Below are 18216 nucleotides of genomic sequence, written 5' to 3' on the forward strand. Positions count from 1 at the left end.
AGATTCGAAGGCTTTCTTGGCAGCACTGTAACACAGTGACCACCTAAATAGTAAATGAAAACATGGCTTAAAAAAAAAGTCAAAGCTTAGCAACATCTGCAGTATATTAAGAAAGGTTTTGGAGCTCTAACATATGACCTAAGTGCCCAGCATCCTTGCAGAATGTCTTTTACTGCAGCCTGGCTTTGCTCTGCTCTTTCTCAGAATTGGCTTAAAGGGCAAGTAGCATCCAATGACCACATTAATTGACCCAGTGGAAAGGATATAAGATGTATAAGTGTTTACCATATCAAATCACTATTCTGTATGTACGTTTTAAATGAAAATGAGTCTAGGCCAATGTCTAGCTTGTTTAATAAATGTTTTTTATGTCACGAAAGTAACTATAATGAAGTTACAGAGTTACAGAAGTCTGTCTGAAAGAAAAATGTATAGCTACAAAATATTCTCTGGTTAAAGTAAATAATTTTTGATGACTGTGTAGCAAGCAATCCTGATAAAATTTTTCTCTGCTTGCAGTCATTATCAAATGCCGAGCCAAATCAAAGTCCCAGCACTTTGAATTTCATTCCATGATTTGGGCCATTTCCCATAGGCAATACTGAAATATTGTCAACACCCAGATGAGTCAAATAATGAAAAAACACCTCTAAATAATGTTTTGATTCCTGTTATAACTTGCTGTAGGGACCAGATAAACTCGACTGAAATTTTAGTCAGAAAAGTCTTTTGGTAATATGTTTCCAATCTTCTAGATCCTGCCCAATTTTTTGTCTGTCTGTGTCTGTACTCATAAATCCTTAGCTACCCAGAAGAATCTCATCTCAATCACAGTTTCAAAGAAAATTATGTGTGTGTAGTCTCTATTATATATGTCATATTGTTCTATCTATTCACTTCCCATTTGAAGACTTGGTTCATCTTTGCTGCCCACAGGCAGTGAGGGAGGGATATTATTCTGTTCCTTTTGAGAAAAATCCTACTCTATGTTATTTCCTACTCAGGAACTAATAACAAAACAAACAAACAAAAATCATAAAAAAAAAAAAAAAAACTGATGTCAGGCAAAAATAATATTTTCTATTAAGGTAATAAATTATAGGGGCTGGAAACAAGGGTGTTTAATGTGTGCTGGAGGGCTATTATTAAATAAAGTTACAATTAAAATTTAGGTAGTCTTTCCTGAGAACCAATAAGATGCACTTTGTATTCTGTGGTATATATTTTAGCTCCTGATATAGGGACTGGTTTAGATAGAATATAACCAAGCTGACTGTTCAGTGACTGCTCAGTATTACCTGAGAGAGATATTAGCATTCACCTAGATTGCAGTGTCTGCTGTAGTTAGCCTGTTCCTTAGCACCCAAAATCCTTCCCTGGGGCTAGCCAAAGCAAAACTTTCCTAAGCTGCTTAGTCCTGCAGTTCATGTTATTCCATGTACCTCATGAGTACTAGTTTTTGTTCAGGTGTCTTAGGGGTTTTTCTTGGAAACAAGTGATGGGGAAGTAGTGAATATGAATTCTCAGAAGGACTTTGGTAGACTGCCAGTGCTTTCACATCTTTTTCTTTTTCTTTTTTTTTTAAATAATAGAAATAAATAATAGTGGCTTCGTTGTTATTGTTTGGTTGCAATAGTGTTGCAAAGTGAAAGTAAAATCTAGATTCTAACCTCCATCTCCCCAGAACTAGACTAAAGGGAATACTTTCACCATCAACACAGTTAGAATCTCTGAGCACCGACTTAATTTGGTTAAGAAAAGAGTATAGAAACATGAATAGGGTTGATTTCCTTAAGCAGTTTAACACACTGCTGATCACAGAAGTTTTAGGGAAAGAAGAAAAAGCCAGCCAATATTCAAATAGGCAGCAAACCCGCCTTTGTGGAATGAGATTTTCTTTGTATAGCGCTGAGGAATAATTCCATCCATAAAATATATACAAGAGACATGAGACTACAAGGGACCTCCTGAATCTTTGAATCCAGACCTTGCTATTGCATGACTACATTAGTAAAGATGATGTTCATAATGTAATTTGTGTATATTCTGCATGGATCAATGAAATTTTCATCTTAAAATTATCATTGCCCTAGTTGTGCTCTGTTCCAGGATCCAGCCTTACTGAAGGTTAGCTGCAGTCATATAATTACAGATACTTACACAGTTTGTCAGACTGAGATTAAAAAACAAACAATAGCAGTGACTATGACACAAAGTAACTATTATGTCCTTTAGGAAGGAAGTTTATATTAGAGAAGGCAGTGCAATCTTCAGACATCCCTGCCGGTGTTTCGGGTAAAAATATTTTTATTGGAAAATAGAAATGAAAAAAAAAAAAAAAAAAAAAAAAAAAAAAAAAAGGATTGGGATTTGTTTACTTTTGGTTTGTCGGGGTTTGGTTTTGTTTTGTTCTCTGATACGTTCCAAAGAGGAATCTAAGTAAGGTCTATAAATTATTTTAAAACTATAGGTTATACTTTACAAAAACACTATGTAAAACTAGCCAGAAAGGCCTGGGACTAAGCAGATGAAAAGACCATTCCAGCTGGAAAAGAGCTCAAGAGTCACTGCCTCCCAGAGTCCAGAATTTTCTGTGAAAATTAGGTTATATTAGTATAGTCTTGAAAAGGAGGTGAGGCAGAGTTAAGACAGCAGTTTAACTGTGTTTGACAGGCTAAATGGAATACATTTCCTAGCTCCAAATCACTGAGCAGTGCTCTTGTAATGGGTGTTTTGCTCCAAGCGTAATGAGGGAAAATTATTTCATTTGTCCAGACTATAATCAATCACTTCCAGGAAAAGAAATCTTTCATGATTTTCCAGTAGCCATAGGAATTGTTAAATGTATTAGTTAGTTGTAGAAACTATCTTGTGAAAGAAGAAAAAGTCATGAGAAATCAGTAAGATGCGCAAAATTACCCTGTAATTGTATGACCATTCTTAGTCTTTCTGGTGTTTGTGCCTAGATGCGTACGTTTTTCCTTAACTGTCTCTAAACTGCCAATAACTATAAATTCATGCAAGCCACAGAAGGGATGAAGAAGTCTCAAAAGAAAAGGGATTTTTTATCTGGCAGCATGTTCACCCCAAAAGTCATAAAAGTCTTTCCTGAAACTTAGGATTGCAAAAGCTTACTGAGTCTTGCCAGATTTCTTGCTTCTGATGGAAATTCCCTTATGATTCATGTGGTTTCTGCATAGCAATATAAACAAAAGGTTATGGTAATCAAATGTTTAAAAAGATGATTAAAAAAAAAAAATACTCTGCACAGCTATAATATCCAAGAACTTGAATGTCTAAATGTGTGTTTTCTCACCTAGTAATGAGAATATTATTGCTCACAAATTTATAGAGCACGAAAGCTGAATCACAGGAGGGTGAGTCTTGTCCCATTGAAGTTTACGCTAAAATGCCTGAAGAGTCTTCCTGGTATACAGGATGCAAGACTGAACCAGGGATAATTAGGATTTCATTGTGCTTGCCTTTGTGTGCTTAAAAGTGTGAAGAAATTATCCTTTGTTTTTTTTTTTTACATGCCTGCTGTACTCTCTGAAAAGCTTTTTACTTAGGGAGTTCAAGTACAGATTCAGTTTTGCTACCTTTCCTGGACTCTCTGAAGGGTTGGACATTAGGGAGGAGAGAAAGGACTCTGAAATAATCTTCTGGATTCAAAAGAAATGGTCCATGAAGCTAGCAGAGAGGAAGTTAGAGAGTACACTAATTATTAGCATCCAGTAGTCATTTGACATCTAGGAATTTCCTACAGGCAGTGTTGTGGCCAAATGCAGAACTCTGATATTTTGCAAAGATTCCCTGGAAGGTCTGCCTTCCCAGTAACAAATTAATATCAGGTAAACGTTTATTGAAGCTGCAGTGGATAGAGTCTCAGCTGAGGACATGCCTATAGGTTGCTGTCCTGCCTTGCAGAAATCAGGAAAGTTGTCAGTTTTTTATCATTCTTCTTTCAATGCCACCTGAATCAGTCTGTTAACTTGAATAAGATTGGGTTCATTAAAATAATAAGCTTGTTCAGAAGGAGATAACAGTAATGCATAGGTTTAGATATTGTGGTTGGGCTAGATGATCTTAGTGGTCTTTCCAGCCTTAACGATTGTATGATCCTATAGCAACATGTCAACTTTATGGACATAATTCTTCAGTTTTAATTGGGCATTTTAATTTCACCTAAAAAAAATAAGCCGACTAAATTCTTTCAATCCCATTTAATTCCCATCCCTGTGTGCAGCTTCACTTTATGTTCCTTGTAACAAAAAGGCTTTTAACATTGATAAATGGCTGCAAAGATTTTGCTTTTACTTTGTTGCTTTTCTGTTTATTTAACCAAGAGCAGTTCTTTTAGTCCTGACCTCAGTCTTGTCAAAAAGACTGTGTTTGTCAAACTGCTCATGCTCCCATTAACTCCTAGCTTTTTCAATTGTCACGTTTGATGAATGGCTCAAATACTGCTAGCATCATTAAAAGCAGGGACACTGAGTCCAAATACACACCATAAATAGGAAAATTTCAAGCAAAGAAAACCTTTTATTGCATAAAGGAAATTGCAAGTGATTTAAAAGTAATCTCTTTTAATGCTATCTTTCATATGTGCAGGAGACAAGAAGAAAACCCTCTGATTTTATGTTTGGTATTATCTCTTTATAGCTAGAGAACACTAGTAGCTTTATAACCATATTTATACAGGGGAGTCTGGGGCTGTGTGTAGAAATGGTCCTGCTTTGTGTGACTAAAAGTCTCAGAGCCATCCCCACAGTGCTTTGTCATTCCATCTTCCCAATGCAGAGCGTGAAGTCGTGCAGCACGGTGCTTACATGCTATTTTCTTCCAGACTGACAGTGGCTCCAGGGTGTGCGGTGCTGCGTGCTGTGGCTCAGCCCCAGCGGTGCCCTTAACTCTACCCACGTGAGTAGGAACCACCGCTGAGCTTCCCCTAATGACCTGCCGGTAACAGCGGTGCAAGCTCAGGCTTGCCAGAATTTGGCAGAGTGTAGTTCTCCAGTTACGCTCAAGCTAACATTTCAGTTTATATTGTCTGGTGCCCTTGTCTGCCCTTTGTCGTTCTTACAGCACAGGCTATCGAGAGACAGAGTTCAGGATTTGTGCTGGAAAGTTGGGTAATGGCTTCAGCAGAAAGAAGAAAAGTTGTTGTTGTTGTTGTTGGAGTGTTGTTTGGATGCTGTTAAAGTCTAGCTAAAGGCCAAGGAACTTCTGGTGATTTTTACGTTCCTGAGCCAGATAAGTTTATTCAGATCAATGTCTATGCAGATACAATTAAATTTACGGTTTATAAATCAATAAAAGTGATATGCTTCTAGACTGGTGACATTTCTGTACTACTCAGATTCTAATCAGAGTTACTGGTTTTTTTTTATGATTTTGTTTAAAAGAGCATTGCTCCAAACTGCAATATAACTATAGGTGCATAGAGACACAGCTTGAGTCTAACATTGCTGAGTGCTGCTCTTGTGGAATTTTCATCATGATATAAATAAATACACTGCTACAGTGTATTTTTCCTGGACAGTGATAGAAGCCATTACAATGAGGACAGCAAGCAAATCATTAAATCAATTCTGAAATGGCATCAGAAGTAGGTCATCAACAATTATACTTTCCTGAGCTACTGTAGATCACAGGGCTCTTTTTTCCTCTGCAGAAGATAGGAGGGATTTATTGATCTCAATGTTTTCCAAAATGCGGAGAAAGCAAAGAAACTCCTGGTTCTATCAGAAACTTTAGCATTACCAACTTTTTGCTTTCAGTAAATGTAACTCCCTGCTTGGTTGACTGAGTGCAAGCAATGGTAGAAATTGTCTCTTTGCTATTGTTTGTAACTCAAACTTTTGTCAGAAGGAACATGCAGGATATCAGACACTGACCTTGAGGCATCATTACCTTGTTACTGATTTGCTGCAACGCCCAATCTAAAGTTTAAAGCTAAAGTGAGAAGGATTAGTAGTTCATGGATTCATATCAGTCTCTTTTCTCTTTCTCAGATACCATATGCAGCAAAGTGCAGAGATGAACTATAGGCTTCCAGCAAGTTACCACTGCCAAGGAGGATGCAAAGACAGGCAGTCTCCTGGGTGAGTAAGTGCTTCTCTTTGTCTGGCGCTTGCTGGATTTGATTCCTAAGGTTTGTATGTATTTAGTTTGCAGTCACCTGGTCATCAACTACTTAACACTTTTCACCCAGATAAACCATGAAAATATATTACTTTATTTTATCAATAATGTTTGTTTCTGCCTTGAGGTGCCCCAGGTAACTAATGTTTGTCACCTAGGCCCCTAAATATGTTTGGTGTAATAAGTATTATATATATTTATAATAGATAGAGTTCATCACAATTCTTTCATTATTCACAGAGAGATACGAACAAAGTACTTTTGTTAGAACAAATCCTTTTCTTCAGCCTTGACTGTATTCTTGTTTCTGTCTGTGCCAGGATTAAATGTGAATCAAAACAAAGTAGATATGCTGCAGTCATTCCCTGCTGAGACTTCCTGCATTTTTAATCATTATTTGTTGGTGTTACTGTATTTCTGTAACCCTCAGGAGTAGTGAAGCCTACAGAGTATGAATTCATTTGATTAACTACATTCAAACTAGATCTATAGGAACTGGCTCTGTACTCAGTACTGACTTCTGCAGGACAGGATTATAACTGTCAGGGTAGCTACATCTCTGAATTAAACAGAAGTCTGTATGAAGTATATGTCAGTACTGAGCCTCCAACCCACGTGTGCTCTCCCACTGAGGTCAGTGAGATTAATGGTTAGGAGAAGATAGATGTGGAGGTCTGTAGGCTCAGTTAGTCTTTAATGAAATTGATCCGAAGCTGGAAAAGTGGGATTGAAGATGACAGTATCTACTCAACTGTAAGATCAGTGAAATTGAGAGTTTGGCTCATAGTTCACTAAAAAGGCATCGGTAAGGTTAAAGCAAAACATAAGAAAAATCTTGTCTTCTCTGCCCCCTCATTCAACATATAAATAATACTGTCCAGAAGTTTTGAAGGGAGCCCTGCAGACTTTTCCTGGAAAGCATCATTAGCAGAAAAAGAATTTTCAGCAGAACTCAACAAAGGAGGGAAAAAAAAACAGTATAAATCAGCTAGCAACTTGACCCATGGGCAGCCAAACCAAAGCAGCTTCATTTCCTATGGATTTCTGTCTCCTCAGCCTTGTCATCTGCTTTCCAGCCCTCTACTAACCACCAGCCCTGCTGGTCTTTCAGGATCTGGCAGGGAGGGCCACCTGCATGGCCAGGCCAGCACTGCAGGCCCTGTCATGGGCCACAGAGAGCTGCCAGCATGTCTTGGCCATGGCTGCAGGGCCGGCCTGCTTTCCTTTCCCTGAAGCATGATATTTGGCTCTTTTGATGTCCCTGGTTTGCACAGGGTTTATAAGGGTCTGCAGATCATGAAGACAACTCTGTCCTTCTGTGAGATTTAGTTAAAACTGAGGGGAAAGAGCAAGTAAGTGATAGACAAACATTTGCAGAACACAGTGCTGTTGTAACATCATTTCCCTGAGGAACTATATACTTTTGTGAGAGGTTGGTATTTTTAGAGATTAGATATTTCAGTTATTTTTAAGAACAAGGAAAAAGATGCTTAGAACAAATGCCAGAGAGATGGCACCATGAGTTCTCTGGGGAAATAGCCACAAAGCTATTCCAGATAGTCATATCCCACAAAATCCCAACACTACTGGCTATACCCCATGGGTTAGGTAGGCTGCATACAAGATGCTGAGGCCCAAAAGCTCAGGATCCCTGCAGCAAGCAAGCCTGCCTGCCAAGTGCAGCCATCCCCAGGACTGCCATTTGTGCCACCGGGGCCGTGTTTGAAAGAGAATTTGAAACCAAAGAGGTGAGTCCAAAATAAAAGAAGTCAGTAGCTTCTCCATGGGAATGATGCTTCTAGTGGACACCACTAGGTCAGTCCATCATTTCTGAGCTGGAGACTTCCGTTTAATAATATATGGCAGATTACTTCTATAATGACCTATTAAAATTCTAAGATTAACTCAACTGCTGCTACGATATCTTCAATGTCCTACAGCATACTTGGCAGAGCAAACATATTCCTTTTATTTTCTTCACTCTGGTTTGCTTGCTTGCTTGTCACTTTGGTTTTCCCAACAGTGTTTGCCTTGTACTGGCCTCACCCAGAAAGAAATGTTGGGCTGGGAAGTAAATGAGGCACAAAGATAGATAGTGTCAACGTAGAAAGGGTTTTATGTCTGTGGTTTGTAAGAAAGAAATTAAGAAATTGTGTCCTTAGAAAATTTCTAGCTTTCATTAAACAAAATACAAATGAAATGTTTGTATTTTTATTCTAATCCAATAACCTAGGAGTAGGTTGTTTTGCTCAGTTCTGAAATTCATAAAGGCATGAGTGAAAAGACTGATTTTTGCTAACATTAAAATATTAAATCAGCCTCAGAACTTCCATTTGGGCTCATAAGCAATAATGCGTGTGTTTCTTGTTCTCTGTTTTACTTTTGCCTCATGTGCATCACATGAGAGTCTTACTTTTTCAACGAATGAATCTTTAGTATTGTGTAGTTTGGATAAATTTAACCAACGGAATATGCATGTGAGTAGTCCTTGCTGGTTAGACAGTTCTTGGTATTTCTCTTTTAATTTTTCTCTATTCAATGTACATATCTCTCAAAGCTTGAGAACTTTGGAAAGGACTAAAAGTAGCCTAATAATTTTTTAGTATTTTAGAAATGCTAACTTGGACCTAAGTGTTGTTCTTCCCTTTCTTTTGTCATTTCTGAACTAAGAGAAATGTTTCTAGCAGTGGTTAAGATACTGCAATTGTCAATCCAGAATCCATAGCAATGAGTAGTCAGTGCAAATGATAAATGAAATTTTTAGCCAAGGTGTGTGATCCCCTCAATAGTCAGCAAAGCTGTTGAATCTCAGAGCTGTAAAACATGATCTCGTCTGACTGCTGTGCAAATATATATGTATATTTATCTAGCACTACTTTCTTCTTGTCTTCTTCATTATTGTCCCTCTGACTATCTGAATTTTCAGCCCACCCAGCTTGATTGAGCATCTTTGGAGTGAGTTTCTTCTAAGATACTTGCAACTTGCTCCTTTTGCTTGAGCATCCTAGAAATGTTGGGAACTTCTTGACTTTAGGAGATATAAAATCTACTCTATTCTGGTAAGCTGTACTTTTAAAGGTGAACCTGCTTGTGGGAATGCTTCAGTTGACTTAGCTGTGATTCTGTGTTGCTGTTGTTTTGTTTCACTATTTCTAAATGCCCTATTATGGATACAAACTATTTAGAGACATACTCCGAACTAGAGCTTTATTCAGACCTAAGCATAGTTTTCACGAGTTTCACTGATAATCAAATCATTGCTTATTGTGAGAGAACCTAGCTAACCCACAAAAGCCAAGGGTGTCCAGTGTTGTAGTCTGCCCCATAACTGTCCTAAGAAGTTGAATATGACAGAGTTGGGAATCACCGTGCCTGAGTTGCACTCCAAAGACATTGGATTCTGAACCATCAGAGATATTTGTTTTTCCCCAAACACAAGCACCCTTCTGACCTTGCTAATTTCCTGATGGAAACTAAAAATCTTTTTGTTATAATCAGAGTCAAGTATCAGTTCCAGAAAGCCATTACTATGCATTATAGGCACTTAGGCACATTAGAAAACAAAACAAAACAAGCTATCTACCACTTTCCAGGATTAATGCTATGAAACATTTTATGGGTGGTCCTTAAGAGGACAGAATGCTGCACTAATGTGTGACTGCATGGCAATTAAGCTTAATTAGGGAAGGTTTTGAAAAAGACAGATGAAAGTAAATTATGGGAATGAAAGCAACTGTGCTTTTGGAGACCACGCTCTGTTTTTACATTAGTTCAGTGAAGCATAGCTAATATTGTCCCCCGTCTATCACACTTTGACATGCATTCGTCAAATCAAGCATTTTTCTCTAGAAGAAGAAATCTCTTTGGAGCAGATTCTTCACCTGGTCTCTGCTGTACCCATGGGTTTTTTCAGGAGACGGCACCACTTCCATAGTAAGAGGAATAGCTGACCCTTAATGTGACCGGTTTAGTTTAGCATTGCCTCTTTTCTACATGGAGTAACTGAAATAATGATGTATGTGGATTTTGATTTTCTTATGTGTGCTGGAAGAAATTTTTCATAATTTGCTATTTTTAATGCTTCCTTAGATTTACAACTGAACACTAAGAGCATCTGATTCTGGTTTTCCCCAGTGACAAGACCCCGGTGAGCAGGCTTGGAGCAGCTCTCAAGCTTTATTCTGCATGGTTTGAGAGCATATCATCAAACAGGCTCTTTCAGAGCAGAGGATTTCTGTGCTTGGAAAAAGGCGGTTCTAAAACTAGGTGCCCATTCCCTCTCCTACAGAATTTTAAGAGAAACAAAGTTTAGCATACTGAAATCCTAAATGAAACTGAATTGTTTTTTTCTGCCTTGGTCTAAATGGTTTACTACAGATACTGTTATAGTTTGTAATGTTACACTGGTTTTTATTAAATTATGGAAAATAATTAAGTAGAAAAGCAGGAAACAAAGGCTATGCAGTCAGATCCTTTTTTAGCTCAAATAGTGTCTGGTGTTGCTTTCCACCAGGACAGTGGGATGCTTTTTTCCCTAATGAACTTTTCATGTCCAAGATGAAATGCAGATTCTGTGGACAATTTGTTAAGAAAAGCACCAGTTTCATGTGAGCAGTTTTCAGACCAACAGGGAATTTATATATGGAAATCATATATGAGTAGAGGGAAACACCTCATAAAAAGAATGACTACATGGTCAGCAGCTATAATTTATGTGCATTCTTTTTTAATAAAAAAATGTGTGTTCAGACCAATCTTTTTCATTTTTATAGCAGCTCAACATGATAGCTTCAACTGCAGTTGTTTAACCTTCTGACTTTCTTTGTTTTGTTTTGAAAAAAAGGAAAACTAAAACCAGCACTTTTTGTTTCAGATACTGAGCTTATTCTTGTGCGAGAAGTGCAGTAATGACGCCTTTCTACACTGAAGGAAGCTAAAGTGAGTGTTGATGGAAATACTGCTGATAAAAGTGTGTACTAAAAATGAAAGTAGACAAGAGGATGTTAAGTACAAAAAAGAAGATACTTGGATTTGATGGCTGAGCACAAATAGCTGCATACAGGTAATTGAGATACACCTCCATTTGCCTTAACTGTGTATGTTAGATACATATTTACCTGCATGCACACAGATACAAAATGTGGAAGGTACAATTAAAAAATCAATTTCTTGCAAGAATGCTGCAGGCAAACCTCTACATGGGATCTCTTAGCACAAAGTTCTATTTATAGAACGACAGAATGCCTTTCTGGAGACAGATCCCCTTAGCAGGGGAATGTTACTCAAATCCCATGTTTTCCTCCACATCTGCAACTGGGAAGTGAAGGATCAGCCTAAGAGTTTCTGGTATGTGAGGTAATACTTGGTAACAGAATGCTTTCGGGGCTGCTGGCACAATCTTCTTGATAGGGTTGTAACAAGGCCTCCATAGACTCATTCTTTCATGGAGATAATGAGATATTGGGAAAACCTGATGTAGTTAGGCAGTAGTAGGTGAACAAGCCATTTCCCTGCTAAAAGCCTAAAACCAGTGTTTATTACTTCCTGCTAAGTCACAGAAACTTTGCTCATCTGTCATTTTGACGATAGCCACTCTCTTTTAATCTTCTTCGTATTCATGAACTGTTCTGCCCTACACCTTTTTTACACATCCTATAAATGCTTCATTTCAAAAGGTTTCCCAAGGCCTGTAGTGTTGCTGCAGACATCTTCTACCACAACTCAGCCTCCAAAAGTCCCTGGAACAGGCTCAGGAGGGAATTCTCTGAGATGAATGAATAAGACTGGGCAAAGACTGTCATTCAGCTTTTTCTCAGTTACTGTCATGGAAAAATCACTTGAATTGATGCTGGATTCCTGTACAGGAACCTACAGAACATAGGGATTTGGCCTTCTGTGATTTGAATAATTTCTAAATTTTGTTTTATGCCAAAATGCTGCAATGTTATTTGTTGGAAGAGCCACGAAAAAGCTATTTCTTTACAGCTCATAAAGACCTGCAGCAGTTGCAGCAACTCTCTCTACTTTCCCCTTGCACCAGTGAAATTGAGACTTGCATAGTGACCTGCTGAAAAAATATGCATATGGAGCAAACAAGCCTATTATTCCCAGATTTCTAGACGTTTTTCAGACTGTATGTACCACATTTCTGCAAGGGATATTTAATATGTACAGGTGAAGAAACTCAGGCTTGCTGGTTTCCTTGGATTCCTTTCTAACCTGCTCTTGTTTCTCTTTTTCCCACCTCCTCCCCTCTTTTGCGGCTTCCTGGCGTAAGTGCCCACAGCAAACCACTGTTCAGGATCCAGGAGCTGTACTCCATGGCAAGCCTAGTGCTAACCTCAGTGACAGCTGCCCAGACGCCATGATCACACATTCCCAGCACTCTGCCCTGCCAGCAGGGGTAGGAAACTCCAGTTTATGTTAATAAGGTGTGGAAGGTAGCCAAAATATTTTCTGAGTTTTCCGGCTTGAAAGGGTAATGAAGCTACCTCTGTCTCAGTAAGCTGGCATGGATGCAAGCTAAACAACTGGAAAACGTGTTTTCAGTGAAAAATACAATGCACAAACTCCGCAGGTTTAGAACTTCCACTGTAGGTTGAGGTTTTTCATCTTTCCACTTTTTTTCCAGCCCAGCTACTCCCCTTCACACAGCAAGAGCAATATGGGGGGAGCAGGCTGTTTCTGTAGATTAGTTTCACGCAGTTATTGCCAGTTTGAGAGTTGAACTCAGAAACATTTCTTACTTTATAGTAAAATAATGAATTGCTTAATATGAAGGGTAAACCCAAAAGCTTATTTCTATAAATTTTGTCAAAAAACTACATATTTATTAGCAAAAGAAACCTCCACACTACTGTAAGCGTGGTCAAATTCTTTAGGTTTGATTCAGAAAGCTTGCTCTTTTTGTCATTCCTCTCTGACCTCCTCCCTGTTAGTCCTGGGATGAAAGGCAAGCCAAAGATCTGCTGAGAAATGGGCCAGGCCACTGCTGACCTTTGCAAATCCAGTGCCTTCAAAGCGAGAGCTAATTGACATGTTCCCACGCTGTGTGTTGCTGAAACATACGAAGCAATTCAAGGAATGAATTCACCATGGTGCAATCTCATTTTGAATCCAGTTTTCTTGCTATGTGTCAGAGGGTGAAGGAGGCAGAGTGCGGCGCAGATTATAAACAGCAATCACATATGATAAGTTTCACAAACCTTGTAAGTCTGTCTTTGAAATACTTCCTACTTTGGAAGGGTTCTTTACCTTAAAATTTAAAATGCATCGGTCCCTCCTTTTGTTCTTCTACCCCTCAAAAACAGAGAGCCATTTTGTTGTGATTTAAAGAAAGATAAGCCAGTGGCTAGTCAGGCTGAGAGTTTGTGATGAATAATCTCCAGTTGGAAAGAAGTAGTTCTAGAGTTTATGAGCTGACAAGTAACAGCAGTCTGGGGAGATGTTTGTGCACCAACAGGTGCTATAGGTGAATAGCACAGTGATGCAGGAAGAGCTTTGGAATTTGTATTTTAAATTCATCTCCTCTTTCCCACTTTGCATGTTCAGATTTGGTGTGAGTGATATTGCTGTTCCACAGCAGTGTGACCAGGTCCCCCTGTGGAAAATGTTTTACCAGTTCCACCAGGTACCTCAGGTGTATGTGCAGTTTCTGTACAGGAAAGCATATTGGTGCTCCTCACCTAAATCTTACAGTCTTTTTTTCTACGAGTGTATGCAAAGCAGCAGAGTCTCTCTGTGTCACGGGAGGAGCAGTTGATTATGTCCCTTGTAATCCCACATAACTTGAGGGGCTGGGTAACATGGTGCACCCACCCTGGGTATGGCACTGCACTGCAGCCTGTTTACATGCTGCAAGTGGTGCCTGTTAGCATAAAGTCGCTTTTTGTCTGGGGCAAAAGCGAGAGGACTTATTCCTCATTTAGCCACTGTAGGGCATATGTCATAAGTAGTACATCTCGAGCCATTTTGTCTGTGCCTAAGGGACGAGTTCTGTAATTCCCAGTGCATGGTTCAGTGTCCCTCTCCTGGCAGAAAGTTACCTCTCAGGCCAGGAAGCCATGGCAAGGAATGGCAGCCAGAAGACAAGCTGGTCTGCGTTTGACACCTTACCACAGACTTCCTGGTGTACGGTTTATCCAGCTGTTTTGGTCATACAGTGGCACCCGCAAATATTATGACCAATTTATTTCGTTATCATCTTTATTGCACAAATGCAATTCCATTAGAGCTGATGTAATGGAGAATCAGGCCCCCAGGCCAATGGGCTAAATTGTACCCCGGCTGTGTAAGCTGAACTTTCAAATGAAGCCTCAATGCTCTCATTTTCAAGTTGTCTTTAGCAAAGCAAATGAAAATAGATATCATTGTTCGCAAGACTGCTGAATGAAACAAATCCTTCTTCTTTTATTTCCATAACCATGAATAGTAATTTCATCTATTCATGTCTAGCTTATAAAAGAGTTTGCTCACTAACCAGATTTGGTGAACTTTCTCATCAAGTGTTGCAATAAGAGAATTGTTTGTATTTTTATTAATCTCTCAATATTTTTGCTTTTTTCTGTATCATGATTAGATTTTTCAGTCTTCAGGACATCAAAGATTTTGGAGAAGAGATTGTATAGACTGGATAGGTAACAGCTGTTACCGGATGGATTTAACGGTGAGAAGGGGAGAGGGCTAATTTATGTGCTTCCTCCCACTGCTGGCACCTTTCACTGTGGCACTCTATTCTAGTCCTGTGGCAGAGATTATCTTTGCACAGAGGAAGCCCTTATTCACGTGATAACATCTACCTTTAAGTTTTGCTGCTGTTTGTAAGTCAGTAATAAATGCCTTCATGATAGCTCCTGGGCTTGGCCTTCCAGTAATTTTTTTTAAGAAGAAAAGAATGGGAGAGTAGCTCTAACTTTGTTAGTTAAAAGCATTAACAGACTTTAATTTCTGACCTCTTAAAGTCACACCAACATCAAGCTTCATCTTACTATATATTCAAAATGCAAAGCATTAATAAACAAGTAACACCTGTAACAGTTGCCTTGTACAGAGAATTCCACAGAAAGAGATGCATAGGACTGAAGCAGAGTTTCAGCTTAAATAAATGGCATTTTCTCTGCTGCCCCCTCCCATTTACCTTGGGATTAAACGTTTGTGTAAATCCTCTTCTGTTCCTCAGCTGGAGTAAAATTCCGTGTGTTCTTCCTTAGATTACCTACTATTTAGGAAAGATCTTGGAGAGGAATGGTTATTTATGGTATTGCAAAGCACTAACTGATACTAACAGGCTGTGTGTCTAATAATGATATTCTTGCAAACCACTGTGCCAAGAAAAAAAAAAAAAAAAAAAACTGATCCCGTTTAGATATAAGTAAAAAGCTTTAGAACTTTGACCTGATTCAAAAAAGTTGCACTACGTCTTATTTCTCTCTTCCTTCTTCCTCTTGTTATTTTACACGTGTTTTTGTTTTCTTATTTGTATGTTGTGGTTTTAAATACCTATCTTTACATTCTTAGAACTTCCAGAAAAAAACAGCATTTGCAGTACATATATTGCCTATGGAAGGTTCCCTATGACCTATGAATATTGTAAGATACTCAGTTTGATTAAAGATTGAACAGCTTATTCTGAATACAGTCTTAAGCAAGTGGAAGATAGGAGGGTTATCAATCAAGAGTAGTCGTGTATTCACCGGGGGAAATCATGCTTGATTAACCTGGTAGCCTTCTATGATCTCATGACTGAGTGAATAGCAGATAGGGGGAGAGTAGCAGATGTTGAGTACCTTGACTTCAGCAAAGCTTCTGACACTGTTTCCTATAACACACATGTAGGTAAGCTCAGAAAGTGTGAGAGACAAGTGAACAGTGAGGTGGATTGAGAACTGGCTGACTGGCAGAGCACAGAGGGGATCCTGGCTTCACAAAGTCTATGTAGGTCCTCAAACCATTGCAAAAATTGCTTTGATTCTCCAAGAGTTTGAGCCTTTTCTGAAAGCTCACCAAGAGGCACTGAGCATCTCATCTGGGAGAGTATCATGGAGCAGTTATACTGCATAAATGGTAGCAGGCCTGGTGTTGGACAATGAACTGTCAGAGAGGGACAGAACAGAAGCCTTGTCCAAAAGCACATCCCTACTGTGATTCTGTCTGGTTTTCATTATGCTGTAGGCCTTCATTAATTTAAAACTTTTTTTCTTTTGTCTTCTCTCACTCACTGACTACTGCTTAATATATTTAAAGCAAATGTCTCCGAAAGAGAGTAAGTCTTTTTAAAAGTGCTACTGAGCTTTTGTGCAAAGCTCAGATATTTTTTTCTGCATGACCTGTGGAGAAATAAGAACAGCTCTGTCCGTTTTGAGGTGAAATTCTCCAACTTTAGTAAAGATTTAGACTGCAAAAAAGGTCGAATTACAAAGGCAAAGTCAAAATCATAAAGAAAGTTCGTGAGCTAGGTGGACAGTTTGCAACAAGAGTAGGAGAGTGAGCCCCATCCATCCTCTCGTAATGGCAATTTGCCACTCAGCGGGTACTATAAACATAACAGAGTTTTGTCACAAAGAAGTCTGAAAAGGTGTCAGTCTGCAAAAAAGGAGCTGGCAGGTTTTTTGATGCAGAAACCAACCTGCTATGGTAATTGTTTTCCCTTTTGTTCATTTTCTCTCATTACAGGCCAGAGCAAAATCATTTCAGTAGCTTTCAAAGCTGGAAGCTAACCAGGTTCTCAAAATGGACTCCAGCTCACTCAGGGATGGCAAGGCACGTACTTTTTTAATTTATTATGTTGTTGAAATCTATGTGTTGCTTTCCAGTTTATTAAAAATTTGAGAGAAGTTAACTAATTGAGGAAGATCCTTATTTTCTATTTGAAGAGAATGAGTTTGCTGTGTACAAATAAAATTAAGGAGAAAAAGAGAGGTGTGACTAAAAATGAAAAGGATGGTGAAATCTAAATTATAGTCTACATGCCATGCACAGCCCTTTCACTGAGGACACGCCGGTGAATGTCTCCTTTGCAGCCTACATATGCTGAAAAATTACTCATGCTAGTAAGGATCCTGGGGAACCTGAGATAACTACCAGAGAATTAGGCACACTGAGCATTTGTACCTTGACAGAGATTGGTGTAAGTCACAAGTCTTTGGTGATATGTTGTGCATGATGCTTTCTTGCATCCAGAAGAGGAAGTCTCGATACTCCTACAAAACAGCAGGAGCTTGTGCATCTGATAGTACCGAATGATTTCCACGGTACAAAACCAATAATTCAGGTGCAGTATCACACAGATTGCTGTAAGTTTTAGGATGTGCTGTGTGAGTTTGGGCGCAGACTCACACAGATTGTGTATGCCAAGTTAAAGCTACGTGAACTTCAGACCACAAACTGTTTGCATGGGATCTATACATCTATGTTATCATCGTGCTATTGATAGAAATCACAATTGTTATTTTTTTCAACTTTCTTATTATATTTTTGGAACTCTGTAGTGACAGCAATGAAAAAAAAAACATAATAGATTGGCTGAGAGTTGGCCGCAAAGGAACACTTATTTATGTTGAATTTAAAATATCACATGATCAACAATCATCTGAAGCAGTACAGAAACTGTGAAGGCTAGTGTCTATAGCTAACAAAATGAAGCTCTAGGCTTCTGCAGATCCACTATGAACACATAATAACATTTTTCTTCTAACAATTACATCTGCATAAAATGTATCAGACTGTGGTTTGCCGATTAAGTGTAAAGTACGGCCAAATTAAAGTACAGTAGCTTTGAAAGTATGAATTGATCTAACCAGGGCTGTATTATTTACAGGAAAATAAACTGAGATTACTGATGGCTCACTGCACATGAACTGCATTTGCTGTGATAGAAAAGTGTATACCATGGATTAACTCAGTCGTTTTTGTAGTGGTCTGTTTCTCATTTTACATGCCTGGCACTTTGATCCATTCTATAATGTAGGTACATACAATCCTGGGAAATTTGCTGCCCAACCTAAAGATTAAATAATTTAATCAGAGGTATTTTCACAGGGATTTTTCAAACTATTTTAATTATGCATCATTGTT

General features: G+C 38.6%; 1 protein-coding gene across 1 annotated transcript in view; it reads left to right on the plus strand.

Moving 5' to 3' along the window:
- Window positions 1-18216, plus strand: part of MTA3 (metastasis associated 1 family member 3) — a 591413-nt gene that overhangs the window by 557553 nt on the left and 15644 nt on the right. The window contains exons 31-34 of the mRNA XM_085219339.1: window positions 6015-6104; window positions 11018-11206; window positions 14723-14809; window positions 16816-16902. The gene's annotated coding sequence lies outside the window, so the exon portion shown is untranslated. The remainder of the gene's footprint in view (window positions 1-6014; window positions 6105-11017; window positions 11207-14722; window positions 14810-16815; window positions 16903-18216) is intronic.

The sequence above is a fragment of the Meleagris gallopavo genome, chromosome 2, assembly GCF_905368555.1.
Source record: "Meleagris gallopavo chromosome 2, MGAL_WU_HG_1.1, whole genome shotgun sequence".
Lineage (NCBI taxonomy): Eukaryota > Metazoa > Chordata > Aves > Galliformes > Phasianidae > Meleagris > Meleagris gallopavo.